This window comes from Cupressus sempervirens, chromosome 5, assembly GCF_028749045.1.
Source record: "Cupressus sempervirens isolate cs-2001-9-10 chromosome 5, ASM2874904v1, whole genome shotgun sequence".
Lineage (NCBI taxonomy): Eukaryota > Viridiplantae > Streptophyta > Pinopsida > Cupressales > Cupressaceae > Cupressus > Cupressus sempervirens.
This window is the reverse complement of record NC_143122.1, coordinates 880156079-880176603: the sequence shown is the minus strand read 5'-3', so window position 1 is coordinate 880176603 and position 20525 is coordinate 880156079. Positions and strand designations below refer to the sequence as shown.

Sequence of the window (20525 nt, the reverse complement as noted above, 5' to 3'; positions counted from 1 at the left end):
ATCTTCCTAATCTTGCAACAAAGACCCATATAGATTGCATTTGGGATCTCGACTCCATTAAAAAATTTGAAGCATAGTACATGGTGGGGAATGGTAGATTTAGTAAAGTGAAAGGTAATAAATTATGGGATGTTATTGTAGTCAATTCATTCTTAATTTTCAAAACAAATCTTTTCTAAGTCATCTATTTAATTTTATACAACTGCTAAAGAGTGGGATGCAATACATTTGTTTATTGTAAACAATCAAAATTGGATGACAGTATGGCTTGAACGATGTCAACATTATGGTCATATATTAAGATGGGAATCTATGTCTTTATTGGTTAAACAAGATCATTGTAATGGAGATCCAAATGTTACAAAAAATGAAATAGATTTAGCATATGGTTTAAGTGATCTCCAAGTACTTATAAGTTTGTTAATCAAACTTATGTTTTTGAACCTGTGATGCAATAGTTTATACATTTTTGACATTATTGTAGGTGAAACACTAGAAGTCTATGTTATGCAATGGTTATAAATTTCACATCAAAGATTTAGGTGACACAAAGAGAACTTGTGATTATGGAATAAGTACAGTCTTCCAGGTGACCAATATTTCATCTAGAAATGACTTACATCCTCGAGAATCTCAAAATCAATACTATGGCATTTTAGTTGATATACTTGACTGTGATTTTAATTCGTTCAAATTAGTTCTCTTTTTTGTCAAATAGTACAAACTACGATTCAATCAAAATGATCTTAATAGAATTGTTATTGAACATGAGAATGGATTTCCAATGATTAATACAAGGTTGTTTGAGCTAGTTGGGGATGAGCCCTATGTTCTTCCAAGCCAATGTGAGAAGGTATTTTACTTAGAGGTTCCACATAATTGAGTTGGTCATTTTTTGTTGGACATGATCCAAGGGGAAGGCCAATAAAGTATAATGCAATGGAAGAAGAAGATACCGAGGAAGAGGAAGCAGTGGATCATGATCGAGAGTTAGTTGATGATGCTTCTGATGCTCCTGATGTTTCTACTGATCATGATGATGATACTTCTACTGATAACAATGACAATGATGAGAATGACGACGGTGATGATGATGAAGATGACGATGACCAAGATAGTGGTGGTGATGATGTTGATGATGACAATGATCCTGATGATGAGATGGATGAAGAATAACATCTTGTATTGCAGTCATAGGGGATGCATATGTTGTTCTTGATGAGTGTGTTGAGGTCCAAGCCAGTAGGTGATATGATATGGTTGGACAAGGTAAAGAGTGCTACAATATTCTTTAAAATCTTTAAAATCTCAATTTTTTAAAATTTAACCCTTTTATTTTTTATTGTAGATGACCCACCTTTGCAATAGAAAAAGAGTGCACATCCACGAGTGAGAAGAAATATCAATGACAACATGGATATGCCTCTGCAACAATATAAGGAAGGACAAACAAAAAAAAAACAAAAAAGAAATGATTCATGTGAAATTATGTAACTTATTTGATAATGACTGATGTTTATGTCTAGATGTTTTATTTATGTTGTATTTTATGTTCATGTGAATGTTCTAATGAATCTTATGTTTTAATGTTAATGTGAATGTCCTAATGAAACTAATGTGTTAATGAATGTTATTATGTGATAATTCATGAATGTTACATTTTATTAATATAATGAATGAATTTTAGATGTTAATGGGGAATTTAGATGTTGAGGGGTGGGGTCAAATGAGTTTCCACCTCCATGTGGTTGGCCCTGATTAGTAGAGAATATTAAACTATTCTCGAAGCCAAGTGAAGCTCAACATTAACCTATAATTACATGATAACTAAATGTGTGAATCTCTTGGTTTCAAGAAATGTAGAAGGATGTCATAGTCAAACTCATTAATTTATAAAATTTAGTTGTAGTGTATGAAGCATTCGAAAGAATGACTTTTTGTGGGATTGCCTCAAATTATTCCTCTCTAAGGTATTCTATTATTTCTATTTATCTACAATCATGTTTGATTACGTTGTTATTTTTGCGTCAACGTCTTGGATCACATTCTATGATTCATCATATAAATAAAAGAAAGATATTAGAAAGCATGATTAAATGTAAATAACATAATTAAAGTATTTAGCTTGATTTCTTTTGAATTGCTAGCAAAATTGATGCTGTTGGGATTTATCTCGCTTCTGCTTATTGTTGGGCAGACAAGAATTGTAGAGATTTGTATATTTGAGATCTAGGAGACTCTTTCCTTCCATGTCCAAAGGAGGAGTCCTCAGAAGAAGAAGATAGTAGTGTTGATGAGACTTCAATGTTTTCAATACATAGAAAGCTCATGTTCATAGCTTCTCATGAAACACCATTAAGGCGGAGCTTGGCAACATATGAGGTTGCAACTGGTCATTGTGCTTCAAAGGTAGATTTTTTTTCTTGTATATTCAGATTGAATGGAGCTATTTTTCTAATGGAAAGAAAATTAAATGATCTTGTCCAAGTTCTTATTTTGATGTAGGGGAAGGTTCCTGTTATGTCACAAGATGGACTCCATCAACTACATATCTTTATTTTTGTATTGGCAGTTCCTCATGTCTTGTCTTGCATTTTAATTATGACACTAGGATGGGAAAAGGTATGAGTCACTAGGCTTTCCTCCTCTTATTGTTATATTTTCCATTTTCTCATTGAATGATTTCTTTTGATAACTTTTGTTGTAAATTGGGAGACATGAAGAAGAATTTGAATAGTGGAAACATATGATATTAGATCATTCTAAAGTATACATTGATTCATGATATATTTTGTAATTTTTAAATGAATCTTGTCATACAAATTGACTTGATATGTTGGGAGGTAGTAGAATTAAAAGGAGAAAGAAATCTTCCATAGTATATGAATACACCATAATTCATGTGCTAGTGCATTCTATTGTTTCACAGTGTTCTCATGAACTATTCTCATTATTTCTTTTGAGTGTGGTGATATGTAGAATAATATTACAGGGAACCTTTTAATTTTTTAGCCTTCCCAGGTAACATTTTCTATTTATTACCACTTCTAAATAACAACTGAAGTGTAATTATGTCCTATAGATACACATTTTTTTTTTCCATAATAGAGCTCAACATATAGTTCCATGCTTAATCTCTCATTTTATTTTATGTACTAGTGTGTATGGGTAGTTTATGTTCCTTTGAAGGTGACAAATTTCATAGACAAAAATACTAGCATACTGGTTTATTACTTAACAATTTCCTTAAATTTTTACTTGGTTCACTGACATACATGGTTAGACTCAAAAAATTGGTCAATCACCATTAGATGGTTTTTTCTCGATTGTCATTATTTGTCTCAATAGTCCAACATTTACATATTTGATGTGCAATCAATTATTTAAATAGTTTTGGAAAGGTGATTTGATGATATAGTATAGTAAGTATGACATGTTTCAACATGGGTACAATTAGAAAACTATGACAGGTTTTAACATGGGTACAATCTGAAAAGTAATCAAGGTGTACTAGATAAATTTTCCTTGATTTCTTAATATCAATATCAAACATTTAGTATCCATGATATTTACATATTTGACATGCAATAAAATGCACAAATATTGTTGGAAGGGTGACTAATTGATATAAGATTGTAAAAATGACATATTTTGGCATGGCTACAGTTGGAAAATTAATCAAGGACCATTAGATAGTTTTTTCTTTATTACTTTGCATTAATTTCATACATTCTTCTATATGATATTTACATGTTCAACATGAAACCAAATGCATAAATGTAGTTTGAAAGGTGATGAACATATATAATTTCATAAATATGCTCATAATTATTTTCCAGGTTCCTTATCCCCCATTTGGATGCATCCTCATCTCTTGCTCCTATCCTTAATCCTTGTTATTTTTATTTTGAAATATTGTTCCCATAATTTTTAGGGTACTTCAAAAAATCCCTTTCAAACATTCTTACATTTCTTAGATTTTCCCAATAAGAGAATGTGGATGTGGTAGGATCATACTTTATTTCACTGTCGTTCTAATATATGTATCACCTATGAATCTATGATTCTATCTCCAATGGATGTTTGATTTTTAAAAAATCAATATTTAACTATTCATGCTTGTACTATTGAAGTAAATTAGTTTTTCTAATTTTGTGATTATGAATTTTTCTTTGTACAAAAATTGTGAAAGCTAGCAGTGGACCAAGATATGTTGTTGGGTGACATAATAAGGCAGATAAAGATAAGCTCACTGCAAGTACACATGTTGTTCTTGACATGATAATACTTACAATAATGAGGGCTCTTTCTCGTGAGGTACCTAGCATTAGAATCTCACATCAACAAGCTATTAATAAGAAAAAATTATATCAAAATCTTTGAAGGGATTTTTTGGAAAAAAGGCTAACCATTTTGTTTGTGTATATTGGATGCAGGTGAACCCTGTTGTTTATAATATGCTACATGAGGATCCTAGCAATGTGAGCTACTTAATAGTAAGAGGGTTCAAAAATTAAATTAGGGAGATGAGAGAGTCTATTGAACTTCCTTTAATGAATCCTGAATACTTTTTAAGGGTTGGAATCAAACCTCCTAAGGTAAAATTTGTGTGGGGTGCAAATTAATCATGGTAATTACTTGTTTAAATGTAAATTTCAACTTACATGTTTTATATATTCTTGTTGGAATTCTTTCATAGAGGTTGATTCTTTTTTCACCAATTTCAGAGAGTACTTCTATATGGACCTCCTGGAATGAGAAAAACACTATTAGCAAAAGCTATTGCTAGTAATATTGATGCCAATTTCCTTAAGGTTGTAGCTTAGCTTTTTTGATATCCATCTTACTTTTATGCAACCCAACTTTCTTATTTCTTGTACTTGAGGTTTGATTTATGCCTTCTTTTTGTAATACTATTTTCAGGTGGTTTCAAGTGCTATAATAGATAAATATATTGGTGAAAGTGCAAGGTTGATCAGGGAAATGTTTGGTTATGCATGGGATCACCAGGTATGACTCTTATTCATTTGAACATCAAAAGACTAATTTTTGGTGTTTGTTAATATAATTAAAAATGCTAATATTATATATATATATATATATATATATATATATATATATATATATATATATATATATATATAGTAATAGTTTATTTTTTATTTCAAAACATTGTGTATGTTGAATTATTAGCTCATCACATCTAAGAATTTGAAGATATTGACACTAAAAATTATTTCTCTATATGCCTACAACCCTATTCCTCTTAGTAATTGCATTACAATCTACTAACAAGTATAATGATTAATATAAATGAAATTCTTAATGTTATAGTAGGGCTTTTTTGCAGCCATGCATCATATTTATGGATGAAATTGATGCAATTGGTGGATGTTGTTTAAAGGAACAAGTGCTGATCGAGAAATTCAAAGAACTTTAATGGAATTGCTTATGGTTTTGATCAATTAGGAAAGGTATTGTGTTTTGAGGTGGTCAAGCTGCTGTAATTGTCAATCAACTACATTAAACAAGAAACTATGTTATTTAACTTATTTAATATTCTTCAAGGTAGTGTATTTTTCATTGTGACCTAAAAATTTTGTTAGTTTTAACATTAAATGTAGGTAAAAATAGTCATGGCAAAAAATCATCCTGATGTTCTAGACCCAACCCTACTTAGACCTGGTTGTTTCGATAGAAAGATTGATATTCCACTTCCAAATGAACAAGAAAGAATGAAAATAGTGAAAATACATGTTGTAGGGATTGCAAAACACAGAGAGATAGATTTTGAAGCTGTTGTAAAGCTTTTCGAGGTCTTGTTCTGCTTCTTTAAAAATTTAAAATTTATCCAGAATATTTGAGTTTTTATCCTATACTACTCTAGTATGTTCTAGAGTTGGTAATTGTTTGTTTGATTAATTACTATATAGCTGAGATTATTTCAACTTTTATTAGGGCTTCAATGGAGCAAATCTTTGTAACATTTGTACAGAAGCTGGTATGGCAGCCATTCATGGAGAGCATGATTATGTAATCCAGGAAGATTTTATGAAGGTGAATTTTCTTTCCCTTTCTATTTAGCATTTTATAAAATTGGAGTTGCTTGTGCTCTTTGGCCTGTAACTTGTACTTATCTTTGCCGTTCAATCTGTTCGCAAGTTGAATGAAGCAAAGAAACTAGAGTCAAGTTGTTCAAGAGTCGACCTATGTATTAAATATCTATTGTTTAATTCAAAAAAAAAAATACAAAAGTTATGTTTGGCTTTATTTGAGAAATCTTTTATGTTCAAGTGGTAGACAATGTGATCCAAACAATGTGATCATTGACCAGTGTGGTCCTTATTTTGCTTAAGACTTAAGTCACGCTTTTCTTTTTAAAATTTTGATGTAATGTTGTTAGGCATTGTTTGAATCTCCAATACGATCCATACTATTTCAATGACTTCAATCATGCTTTAAAAGATATTATAATGTTGATTCAAGGCTTGTCCTCTAGCCCATGGGTCAGAACAAGATTTAGGGTGTCTCTAGATGCCTATGCCTCTAGAGTTCTTTGCCATGGCAAAAACTAACAATAGAATACTAGAACTACCAAAATTTTCTTTTTATAATGTAGCGAGCCATTGCAATTGTGACGTCTTGCTCGACGGGAAGCCATCACTCTCACATCATTGCCATCGCACAATGTCGCACTTGATATGGTAACATCCTCTAGATGGTTGTTGCTCAAATAACATTGCTGTCGCATGCCATCACATTTGTGACATCCAATCCAACGAATTCCCATCGGGCATGTAGAAACTCCATTGTAAGCGAGATGACAAAGTGAAAATGTCAGCCATTGTAACTGCAACAATTTGTTGTCCAAATTATGATGGTGTGAAGATGTACTCTTCACCTTTATTTTTTCCAAATTGTGATGGCTTTACACATCCCACTTGCGATATACTAGCTTTCCATTTCAATTTGTGATAGCAAAAGTATGACACTCGTCTTATGGGGACCAATTCATGCTACTATTAGTTGGGCAACAATTGGTCATCACAATTGTGACAGACTGCTGTCGCAATTCGGGCCCAAATGTACTAGTGCTACTTTCTTTCAACAACAATGTGATGACCCTTGATTCAACTTAGATATGATGGTTATAAAAAACAATCCACATCAAGGGTCCACCACAGGCAAAAAATATCGAGACTTTGAGATCTGAAAGGATCTGATTTAATTAAGTCTCATGACAAAGGGATAAAATAAAACATGAAAAGGTTAGGTTATACTGCTTTTAATAAGATCACCCTTTATCAAAATAAAACCTTAAAATGAAAGGTTCAAAAATAAAATGAGGATAAACCTTCTTCTTTGTTCTTTAGGGTTTCTGACAACAATTTCCCACCCTAGAAAATTTGAAAATGAGACCGTTGCAAACAAGTTTCTTTTCAAATTCAGATTTAAAAATAGGTTAGTTCCTAAAAGGGGCTAACAGTTTACTTTCCTATAAAAATTTTGTTATTAGATTTATTGACGTAGGCAAAAGGGTGAATAACTAGGGCCAAAGGCTCACCCAGCTATCCAAACCACCCTGCAAGAGTTAACACAATGGAAGCAAACACAAAGAACAAAAACCAAAGGAAGAATGAAATACTTTTATTGATTCATCAAAATATCTTCATACATACACAACTACAAGACCTTCTGAGTTATGAAAAATTACAAATACATTCACATTCAAAGATCCAACTACAAATTCACATTTTCAGTTATGCTCTCTAATCTTCTTCTGCAAAAACCTTACCTAACTCTAAGCCTAAACACTCTATATATACTTGCCAAAATGGCTTACAAATTATTCTGGAACATTACATAAGAGGAAGGCCAACCCAACAATGGTTTGGATGCATCCCAATAAAATGTCTTAACATAAATGTCATGAACAAAATAAATCCTACAAGTCAGCTCACAAAAATCACTTCCAAATGTTGGTACTTGTCATACATTGGGTAACTCGGTGAATGAACACTAGTACTTTTGACCCCAATTTTTGACCAAAATTTTTGACCATTTAATAAATTGGGGTCAAGTTGGTCAAAATGTGCAAGGCAACATATACTTTTTGTTAAATACAAGCCCGTGTTGGTCAAAATTTTGACCAACACTGGCTCACACTATGTCAAAATTAAAAAAATTGCTGTTTGCCGCCCTAATTTAATTGTTATGTGACCTGAAAGATAGCTTATGCACTCAACCATTTTCTACGCTGTGTTTTGTGGCCATAAGTACGTGCCAAAAGGGTTTTATAGCTTCAGTACCAATAGGGTTTGACATCTTGGGTTCTTTGGTGCTTGATTGTAGCAGAGGAGAGCTCATGAATGCTTCAAAGTTGACATTGAAAGAGATTTCAGAAAGAAGGCGGTGTGAAAGGATTAAATAACACCTGGAAACGTTGAAGAGTCTCCAGCCTAGCGTTACAAAGGTGAGTTGAAGTTTTTTTTTATAGATTGACATTTGATTAATCACTCTCTATTGTTTTGAATCTGTTTGACCACTCTATTTAGCGAAAATGTTTGTTGAATTTTTAGCTATCCTAGTTACTGCATAAATTTCTTCTGTCATATAATTGTTGTTTGAAAGCCCCTGTTATTTTTTTAAAATTTGTATCTGCACCTTACATTTGTATACTTTTGAGCACATTAAGGCCTACTTTCATGTTAACTAGTTAAATTTTGCTTAGTATTCTTATGATTTGTTAAATCCATACCTTGGTTGTAGCATCAAGATGGCGCCACAACTCTTCATCATGTGTCTTCAAAAGTTTTGTCATTTGTACCATTGTAGAATGGATGCCTACAGTATTATTGTCTAGTTTCTAGGAAAAATGGTCCAAAAAATTACTCAGCAACTCTACAAAACAAGAAAAAGCATCTACTTCCTCATGCAATTTATTGACAACCATAACCTAAACTTTATATGTATTACAACTTGTAGACCACTTTTCAAACTATCACGGTGGGTGAGGTAGGGAAGACTACAAGAGTGATGCTATTGATTAGGATTATGTTGTACTTAAATCAAATTTTTTTAATATGTATTCTACATCTTTCACCCTTAGTTTTAACCAATGACAGGGAAAAGTCATAAAAATGATATCAATAAATGATGGGAAAAAATCATCAATAAATGAAAGAAAATAGTCATATTAAATGTAGTCTAGCCATTACTTCATTTCTTTATTAAAAGTTCACAAATACAATTGATTATTAACTTTCACTTAATCCAACAAAGTACATCAACAAGAAGTTTGTTGACTTGTGTGTCTTTAACTAAAATTGTACAAAACAATAACTAGAATAGACTATCTATGTTTACATCACAATATACATTAGATTTTTTTGTACAAAACTAGATATTGTAAATTCAACTTAACTCATAATACATGCAATATGCTTGAAATCCAAGGTGCAACTCAAATCTGATCCAATATTTATTCTGCAAGATTAACATCTATTGCTGGAACAATATTGAAACTACTACCATACATCAACCTACAAGTTAAGGTTACCCATATCTTAACCTACTACACATGCTTTTAGAGCTATTAAGTTCAACCGCTCAGGTTTGTTACATCAGCAATACTAAAGAAAATCCAACTAACATTGAAATGAGTAAGACTCATATAGTCATCAATTTTTTGCTGTTATGGTTTACGCTACTTAAATGAATTGACTTTTTCCAAACTAATTAAGTGCCTTTTGAATAGTGACCCTCATGAGTTGGCAAGGTGATTTGGGGGTCTCAGGTGGGGTCTCAAAACTTCTTAATGTCAAACTTCTAAACTTAAAAACAAAATGAAAACGTCATCATTAACTCTATAATCAAGGAATGAGCATTAAATACTTCTGATCCACAAATAATAATAATTTGGCAGAGAGAAATTTGGCGATTCTTACCAATACATCAACAGTGATCACAGTGAGGATGAATCGAATTATGAAATGACTCTTCAATAACAAAAAGTAGAAAAATGACTTAGAATCAATTGAAAAATAACACACAATAATCTGATCAACTACATAAGAATCAAATCAGGTCAAGTGACTTACACAAAGATTTTGCATGATTTTGTTTTGCTGTTGAGAATGTTGACAGGAAAAAATGACCACAGGTTGCTAGATGAATATTATGACTCAACTAAAGAAGAAATATTTTTATAATGAAATGAACCAAGACTGTTCTTCTACAACTGCTGCTGCAATCCATAAATGCGTATTCATAAACAAGTAGCATTTATAAAATGTATAATCTATGTTTGAAATGGTGATTGATAAGATACAATCCATAAGTAGGAGATATTTTAACACAACAAGTCAAATTGTGATATTGCTATCAGGATTTAACTATGTGATTTTTGAGTCAAACTTGTCGATACATATTTAATGAAATGAATGGAACCCATCTCTCATGAGAATGAATGGAACAATTAGCACTCATTGGATCTAGGTGATACTCACAGAGGTGAAGCACCAAGACTTCTTAGGAGGTCACCCATCCTAGTATTACTCCAACTCTAGCATGCTTAACTACATAGTTTCCTCCATGGCTAAACCCACTCTGCTCGCAACTCCATTTGCAAAACCTTCACCAAGTGTCATGCCTTATGAACCATTCATTATAAAGCCCTTAAGCTCATCAATTGATAAGTAGGAGATATTTTTCCACAGTAAGTCACATTGTGATATTGCTATTAGTATTTAACTGTGTGATTTTTGAGTCAAACTTATTGACCCATATTTCATGAGTAGTGGTTCACTGAACCCATCTCTCATGAGAATGATTGGAACACTTAGCACTCATTGGATCTAGGTGATGCTCACAGAGGTGGAGCACTGGAATTTCATGGGAGGTCACCCATCCTAATACTATAGCTTGAGCACACTTAACTACAAAGTTTCCTGATAGCAATATCATAATTTTTAAGAAAAATTCTTAACCCTTATATTTTTTCACAATAGCTTGCTAGTTCATCTACACTTGTGAGGAATTGGATCACACACTCCTGGATCTACTTAGTAAAGTGCAATTGGCTACACTGAAAAAAGGAAAAGGACTTGGTTTATGTGCATTCAAGTCTACTGCTCCTTAAACAAAGTGGCTAAGAGGGGACACAAGGGACTGAGATAATAAGCCCATAACATATTGACTTGGATCTTCCACTTCCCATTTTGCTGGACTTGATGTTGATGATGACTATTGGTAAATTTGTGGGTATTGGAGTGCTAGTGCCAATGCCAATGCTAGTGGAGCCCTATTTGTGGTTCTTCTAATTTACCACTACCTATATCATCTAATATAGATGGTGATGATATTTTGTAAGTCCCATATTATTTAAAAAAAAATGATGACTCACTGTTGACAATTGACATTATTATTATTTAATTTTAATATATATTATAACATTTGAGTTTCACTAATATATCATTAGTATTTTGAACTGAAATACTGCTACAAATATACACATTTTTTATTTTATATGTTTTTGTATTGACAAACTCAACACCAGATTCTTTTTGATAAACTCCTCAAACTAGAGCTATGAACCTGAACCCAAACCACTACAAAGGCCAGTAATTTAGATTTTAAGTAAACAATCTTTGAGAAATTATTTCTTTATGTTATGACCCCATCTTGAGCATTGTTTGCTCTTGTGGGTTTATGCATACATTGTAGGAGTATCTTGCCTTTGTTTGACTTGTTGTAGAAAATTATCTCCTACTCATCAATTGATGAGCTTAAGTGTCTTTCTAATGAATGATTCATAAGGTACAATATTTGGTGAAGATTTTGCAAATGGGGTTGCAAGAAAAGTGGTTTTAACTAGAGGAAACTCCGTAGTTAAGTGCACTCGAGCTGCAGTAGTACTGGGATAGGTGACCTCTCGAGAAGTCTCGGTGCTTCACCTCTGTGAGCATCACCTAGATTCAATGAGTGCTAAGTGCTCCATTTATTCTCATGAGAGATGGGTTTGGTGAACCACTACTCATCAAATATGGGTCAATGAGTTTGACTCAAAACTCACACAGTTAAATCTTGATAGTGATATCACAATTTGACTTGTTGTGGAAAAATATCTCCTACTTATCAATTGATGAGCTTAAGGGGCTTTCTAATGAATACTTCATAAGGTAAAAAACTTAGTGAAGCTTTTGCAAATGGGGTCACAAGCAGAGTGGGTTTAACCATGGAGGAAACTCCATAGCTAAGTGCGCTAGAGCAGGAGTAATACTAGGATGGGTGACCTCCTGGGAAGTCTTGGTGCTTCACCTCTATGAGCATCACCTAGATCCATTGAGTGCTAAGTGTTCCATTCATTCTCATGAGAGATGGGTTTAGTGAACCACTACTCGTGAAATATGGGTCAATGAGTTTGACTCAAAAACACAGTTAAATCTTGATATCAATATCACAATTTGACTTGTTGTGGAAAAATATCTCCTACTTATCAATTGATGAGCTTAAGGGGATTTCTAATGAATGGTTCATAAGTCATGACACTTGGTGAAGGTTTTGCAAATAGGGTTCCAAGCAGAGTGGGTTTAACCATAGAGTAAACTCGATAGTTCGAATCATTTATTAGGAATTGGAAAAGATATATTCTTAGAGTATATATTGTTGTGTCAACAGTTAGGACATTTAAACAAGCTATTGAGGGGACCCTAGTACTCTTAGAGGGAGCCTAATTCATCAAAAAGGAGTGCTCTTAATTGGTCGTTATTGTGGAAGAAGGGAATAGCGGTAAGGGACCCTTGCTAGTAGATTTTGTTGTATGCCCTAATTCCCATATGTTTGTTTCTATTAAACATGAGTAAATCAAACTATGTAATTGTGCTCTATTATTTTATGTTGATGATGTATCCTCCTTTCCATCCCATAATTCTTAACTAATTTGTTGAATAGAATATGAGAAGGAAAATTTGGACTCTTTTTTTCATACACTAGGATGACAACAAATAGTTTATTTATTATCTTTTTTTGTGATGCCAAATCCCAAAAATTGATCACAAAGAGATGCTTCTAGAAAGTGGGCAACTATAATTTTAGGTCAATTCCTTGGTCAAAGGAGGCTACTAGTAAAGAAAATATTTTGATTACTTCCCTAGATGGATTACAATTAATAATCTCCCACCCTTCCTGTGGAACTTTATCCTGCAATTCCTCACACCTCTTGGAAAAGTTTTTAAGCTTGATAGATCTAAAATGATGATTCCTAACACTGATGCCTAGGTCTTGATAGCTCTAAATGTTAATTCACCTATGCCACAAAATATCTAGTTTGACCTTGATGAGTCCACAATTTGATGCCCTATCAATTCTGTAGGAGGCCCTCATGCATGTTTTTTGTGCATGAGGGAGGATCACCAATGCTGAAATTGACCTATGATTAAAAATGATTTTGGCCCTTCCCCTTGCGTGAATCCTAAAGAGCCAATTATTTTTAAGCCTTTTGTTAAGCCTAGAATTTTTGTGAACAGGATCAAGAATCATGTTCATATACTCACACCCCCAAGGACTCATCTGGAATCTAATCAAAACATCAAAAAACCTCTAGACTAGTTCAAAGGTGCTTTTGATAAAATGACATCTCCTCTTAAGATTGAAGACCTCACCCCAAGATATTTGATTCCTTACCTAACATTAAAATTATTGTTTTTGGTCTCCCTAGAAATAAGGAAAAACCTAGGCATGGAAGGATAAATGCCCAACAAATTGTGATAGAGAAAATAACAAACAAAGATGAGGCTATTAAAATAAAACCCTACATGAAAGACACCCCTATTAACTCTAACCTTGATTCTACCTCTCCCTCACCCTCTTTAGTAGAGAAGGTGGAGATGGTGCTACCCTATGATATAGAGAAAGTGGAGGGAGGGAAGAATTTTAGGCTAGATAAGCCTAATGGGCTAAAAGTTATCTATGATACTTAACAAGATAACAAACTCTCAAGCTTTGAAGTCATTTTTATTCTAGCTCCTCCACCCTTGCCTCTCTGCCTAACATTTTAGAATATCTACCTAAGAGGGGCCCCACACTAACTTGCCCTTTTGTAATGAAGATGATTGAGGAAGAGGCAATGATTGTAGTAAATGAGGAGAGAGGTGTCTTTGGATAGAGGGACAATGTCTCTAATATGCAGATGGAAGGATATGGGGTGAGGTAGAAGGTTTTGTTTTTGTTGCATAGAGTAGTCCTCATAAGAGGAGATTGAGGGGATCTATCAAGCCTAAGAATTAAATTGAAAATGAAGATCCAGTTATTGAAAAAAAGAGGGGCAGTCCCCCTAGTGGGAATCCCCCAAAACAAAGATCGAACCCTGTGAGGTTTACCTACGTAACTTCTTGAAGATCAGTCAAGCTTTGTTGGATGTTAGATAAAGGGTTAATCAATGAGCTACATGAAATTTATTTCATGGAATGCAAGTGGTATTGACTCCCATAAAAATAATTATATAGTTAAGAGACTATTGAGATCTACAAAAGAGGTTGATTTTATTATGATTCAAGAGGTGAAGGTAGTTGGCTTCTATCTAGACCTTGCCCTAAAACAAGTTTAGGTTGGTCGAAATGTTAAAGGAAAAAATATCTTTTTTTACATGTAGGCTTCGTGTTGGTCAAAATTTTGACCAACCATTAAAAATGAGAATCATTTCTTATAACTTCTATGATTTTGGTGTGTGTGGGTTCATTTGAAGATGCGCTGATTGGGAACATTTGATTGGAATTCTCTTTCCATGTTTTGTTCTTTCTAATTTAGAGCAGTAGATATGAATTGGTAGCCCATGTTTGATTCTGGGGTTTCTACTCTTTCAATGAATTAGGGCTAAATTTTTTTTAGCTGGAGGCAGGGGTTACTTCTCCTCACAGGATGCAGTTAACGACAAGATCAACTGGGTCACTGAATAGTGCAGAGCAATTCTAGCATGGTGGGGTGGATAGAGGGGTGAAGAAGTATATGCAACATTCCATAAAACATTCACATGTTGGGATGATATCGTAGCTTTTAGCAGGAGGGGTGGTTGGTGCTATGAGAAAAACCTGTACTGCTCCATTGGCTCAGCTCACCATTCTCTTTTAGGTTTGTAAATAAATGTCATTATAATTGTTTAGTTTTATTATGGTAAAATGTAAAGATTAATTGTTTATATAGACCCCAATTTGGAAAATGGAAGTTTCAAGGGGATTTCTTTTCATTTAGCTCGTATATTATTCACATTTTATTCTTTTTTGTTTTGTGGCACGACCAAACGATTGTTTTTATTAAGGTAAAAATGTAAGATATTACTAATCTGATAGGTAGAAGTCTAAAGGGGAAATGTTTTTGTCTTGACTTACAATTTTTTTATACTCTTGGATTTTATCATCATAATCGTGCTTGAGAATACATTCTAGCTTGGCAATCCATGTGTACTCTAAATAGCATTTAAAAGGTCCAATGTTTTTGATATGTTCAACTGATTTAGAATTAATATCCTTTTTTTGCCTTGAGGACTCTGTCGTCTCTTTTAGTGGTTAACCTTATGATGAATATATTCATTAATAAAATTTTTCTTTTGGTTGATAAGTTGTATTCATATGCACAACATTATTACTTATTAGGTTTCATTCTCACTAATTCTTAATAGCGTAACCCACTAGCTGGCGCGTTCAAACTGAGATGTGCATGAGACATGTACTAATAACTCACATTGTAGGTCAATGCCTAGCTGAAAACTTTGTTTGCTCATTTTTGAAGAATCCATATCTAGCAGCTCCTTGTTATTTCAAATTTATTTCTTGGTCATTGATAGCAAAGATTTGTCTATTCATTTGTGTTAAACTTTAGCATATGGTATGTAGATTCTGCACTCTAGGGTTTGACATAAATTGTCTAACTTAACCTTTGATTAGACATGAAATAAAAAAAAAGTTGAATTACAAGGAAATAGTTGATTGAAAACCAAATTAGAGTAAAGCTTGCTTTTAGAATATTCTAGTTTTTTGAATTTTGGTTCTGCATTTCTGATGCAAACGAGAGATGCATTGGATTATAAGTAGTATAGAAACATTATAAAGCATCAAAGTTCTGATATTTTTATGTGTTTTGTGAAAATTACTTTTAGTAATGTATTTTTGGTATGCTGGGGCTTGTTTATCTGATTCTTTATAGAAGTATACATTTATGTACAATTGTATGAATCAAAAGAAATTGCCCATCATTGTGGTAATCTACTCTTGAATTTTATATGAGGTTTTAAATAAGATTGATTGATGATGCCAGGGTATTTACTGAAGAAAAGTGCAAAAACAAATGGTTGGAGTTGGCAATGGTTTGCTTTGAATGAGAAATCTGGAAAGGTTTATTGCATTTGATGTGTACAATAGAATTGTAATTTGTTCAATTAAAGTTATACATCTTAATGAATTGGGTTTGACGTTCTCGCAGCTTGGTTACACCAGAAAACCAGAAGAAAGGCATTTTAGAGGAGTCATTAATTTGGAGGTATAAGTTGCTGATGAATCTTTTATTGTTACTTTGTTTGATAGTCAAAAATTTTGTTTCAAACTTCTCCATTTCTGAATGTACTATGAATCTGGAGTCCAAAATATACTATGCATACAACTGTTTTCTATATTAGGAATTGAAAGAGTAGAATAAGTGATATGAAATGTGTCTAAAAAGCTCCCTATCTACTTTTGAAAGTCAAAATATGTTTTAAATACTTTGTGTGTGTTATAATTGATGTACTGATTTGCATTATTCTCCGTTTACCAAATTAGTTTTGATTTCATTCTAGTGGTGGTTGGTACAACTATACTACACTTTTCATATATGTAATTGATTTTTTCCAAATGTACATTAAAATAGTTCATGGCTACTATTTTGAATGCAAATTTGAGAGTGATATGTAAAAGCTCTATCATATGTATATATTTAGTTTGGATAAGCAATACATGTGGCTTTCTGATTGAGTTTTACTCTCTTCAGTTGCAAACAACAAGTGGAGTATCTATTGAAAGCATTTCAAGTCATCACCAAAGCCTTCATTGATCTTCTTTTCAATGTCTTCCATACATAAATTTTGTCCACCATTATTTCTTAGCTTAATTCTAGCTACAACAACCATTGACATAAATATTTAAATACAATATCTCTATCATGTTTTATTAACCAGGAGAAATTTATAATCATTCACCTTAGTCATACTTTATAATGTTGTGTACTCTTTTGGATATGCTTTGCCTTATCCTTACTACTTGCAAAATTTATGAACTCAAAAATAGATGGTATTTTTTTTTGTTTTCTTTGGAGAGCCAAGATTCTGGTGTTCAATCCAAACAACATTTAGGCTATCTTTACTAATATAAATACCATTCCATTAGAACTATAATGTTCCCAATAGATTAAAGTAGGATCATTTTGTCATTGTTGTAATTTGTAATAGAACTTTGGATACACCTTTGCTGAAGATTTATGTTTATATATGTTTCAGAGATGATTAAGTTCTTAAACCATAGCTTTCAAACATGAAGATTTGGAACTAAGACAGGGTTTGGGAGTGGGAGGCCTACTCTAAAAGTGGATCTCTCCTCTTTAAGAGTGGTCTTAGTCAATAATTCCATATGAATATGTTTTATTTGATTGAATTCATTTATCATTAGTATTGACATGATACCTTCATATCATTTGACTTCTTAATATGATTCCTTATCTTCTAATTCCTCATATTGGTGCACCTCAAACTACAATATTCACCAATATCTTTCAAAAAATAGTAATGGATGACTAAGATCCCAGATAGCAATGGATGACCAAGTTGTTACAATGAGTATCCACCAATTAGTGCCAAGACATTTGAGTGCTCTTAAAGGAGTTTGACATGCCTTGTTCTTGCTGACTTGCTATGCCCAATTCAGGCAATATGATTAACATTAGAAAGTAATACCTAGCTTTAGATGGCTAGAAGTATCAACTACATAGCTATTTATACCATCAACTAAACATGTGGACTATGAATTTATTAGCAGCCCAAATCTTCATGCAAAAGATTCTCACATGAAGATTTATTGTGAACTTTACTAATATATTTCCAGCTACTCTAATAAGGTTTTGATGAGCATACCTTCTTCCTTCACAACAATATACTTTAATTCAACATAGCTTCTCCAACCAATAGAAATGGTTAAGTTTATCGTAGTGCCTATGTAGCAATATCGTGGTGCCTAAGTGGCATAGTAATTGTAATGTGCGCTAGTCACTTCCAGGAAACTTTACAATGCAGATCTTTACTAACATTTAAGTATACTATAAGTTGATCTCTTGCGATTGTAAAGGCTTTTGGTCTTTTTCAAAAGTTCCTCGAAGGATACAAATTTTTGTTTGTAATTGGAACCTTTAAACTTCTAAATCAAGTAACGAAAAAATGAGATCGACTATTTCTATCTATTTATCCATTGTGTAATTTTGTATGAAGTATTTGGTTTTCTTGATTATCTAGCATGCACCACAAATTTTTTTAATGAATTAATGTCTTTGCTAAGCTTGCTGATAATTTTTACTGAATGAATGTTTCATGTTACGAGACTGTATTATTGAGGAGGTATCAAATGATGGTACTTATGATTCTCCAACTCCAGCTAAATCAAGTTCTAAAAACTCAAAAAAGGAAAATGGTCTTGATGCTATAGCTATAAGTCTTACATTCAAAATCAACAACAAGGTTTCATACAAAATAGTAGTAAAAGGTGTGTGTCTTTTTGGGGTTCAAGTTTCAAACTGTAAGTGCACATATTTGTATATTAAATTGGCACCTTCTATGCCCAAATGGTTGTTGATCTTTGTTTCATGGCTTTCTATTCCAATACATAGTGCAATTGTGCTGAAAGCAGAAAGTATAGCAGATAAAATAGAGTAGGTTAGCAAAATTAGGACCTTATTCAACCTTCAAAAGGCATATCAACAAAAGGACTAGTATTATTGTTGTCTTGATCTTATCCATTATTGTATACTAGGTGTGTTTTTTTGGTAGAAGGGTGGTACTGCAACTGTGTTTCTTTTTCTCTGCTTCATTTTACTAAACATTCACTATCAAAAAAATATTGATTGTGTTTCAATAATAAAATGTATGAGGTTATGTGAAGACTTTTCCTGTTATCCATAGAAACTATTTGAGAAGCACATGCAGTTTTGACAACTCATGCACGCTTGCCTCCTCAACTAATTTTATTTCCAAGTAACAGGTAATAGAATTTCTCTCATTCTCATTGTGCTTTATATCCATGGTAGAGCTGTATTTCAGTAGTCAACCATAAATTGGATGCAGCATAAATGCTTTGTCTTTTATTCTAGACAAAGTGGGCTCATGTATTGGATGCATGTTTTTTATAATTTTAACTTGACATATAAACAAATTGTTAAAATAGAATTGTCTTATATTTGCATTGACATAATATTGGAAATGAAATCATTGATTAAACTGCATTGATTAACGTATGAAATTCTCTAAGTTAGATGAAGTTTTTACAATGAAATCATAAGCATATTGGCTATATTCTTTACACCGGTGCTGAAGTGTTGTGGTCTGTGTGATAAGACCTAGTGAAATCCATGAATAAAACTAACAATAATAGCTGGCTTGAATTCTCCCTCTCACCCCATTTAGGGGGTAGGGATCTTCTTTCAAGTATAACTCATCATAGCTATAGACAAGGTGGAGGGGGGCCATTCTATACTACTATGCACTTGAGGTCTGATGGTTCTCTCTCTATCATGGAGGTTCTCAGCAGGTCCCAAACTGAAGGTAAAGAAATGGTAGCCAACAAGTCCATAACCAAAACCTATGGGTTATCTTCATGAATATCTAAGGCTCTTGAAAAATCTATTAGGAATGAATAGTTCTTTTAAACATGAACTTGGATTAGTTTTAGGTTATAGAGTGATGATTTAGAGTTGGTTTTGTAAATATTATGTATTTCCAAAACCATATTTTTTTCCTTTCTTTTGGTTTTATAGATTGGAATGATTTAAGCCCCCTAGACTGCAACCAACAAGCCTTTAGTTGACAAACATGGTGGACGAGAGGCTTTCAAGAGTACAGGCTACACAATATGATGCAGGGCAACTATTTGGAAGCACCAAACAAGTCTAAGCACCTTGGAGGTATCAAGAAAAATCAAGTTGCTACTCCAAATTTCCTTAACACCACAGGGTTATTCAATTCTTTTCTCACATCAAAAGGGACTATATTGTTGTTTACCACTATCCAATAGGTCTCACAACCCAATACTCCACATTAGGTTGAACCCCAACTTCTTCTCCCTTGCACCAAGCAAGACTCCCTCCACACTTAACTTAAAACAAAGTGTTTTCAACCCCCTCAAACCTTCTAACAATAGTAGGGGCCTAGAAAACATCTAACACAAGCAAAATATACCAAATAGTGATCAGATTTATGAGCAGCTTGACTGTTGTTAGCACCCAAATAAGAATGCAACATT

At 33.0% G+C, this 20525-nt stretch overlaps 1 pseudogene; it reads left to right on the top strand.

Annotated features, from left to right (window-relative positions):
* Positions 1 to 939: 939 nt before the first annotated feature.
* The window catches only part of LOC149558745 (26S proteasome regulatory subunit S10B homolog B-like), a 32011-nt pseudogene continuing 12425 nt past the window's right edge, over positions 940 to 20525 (top strand).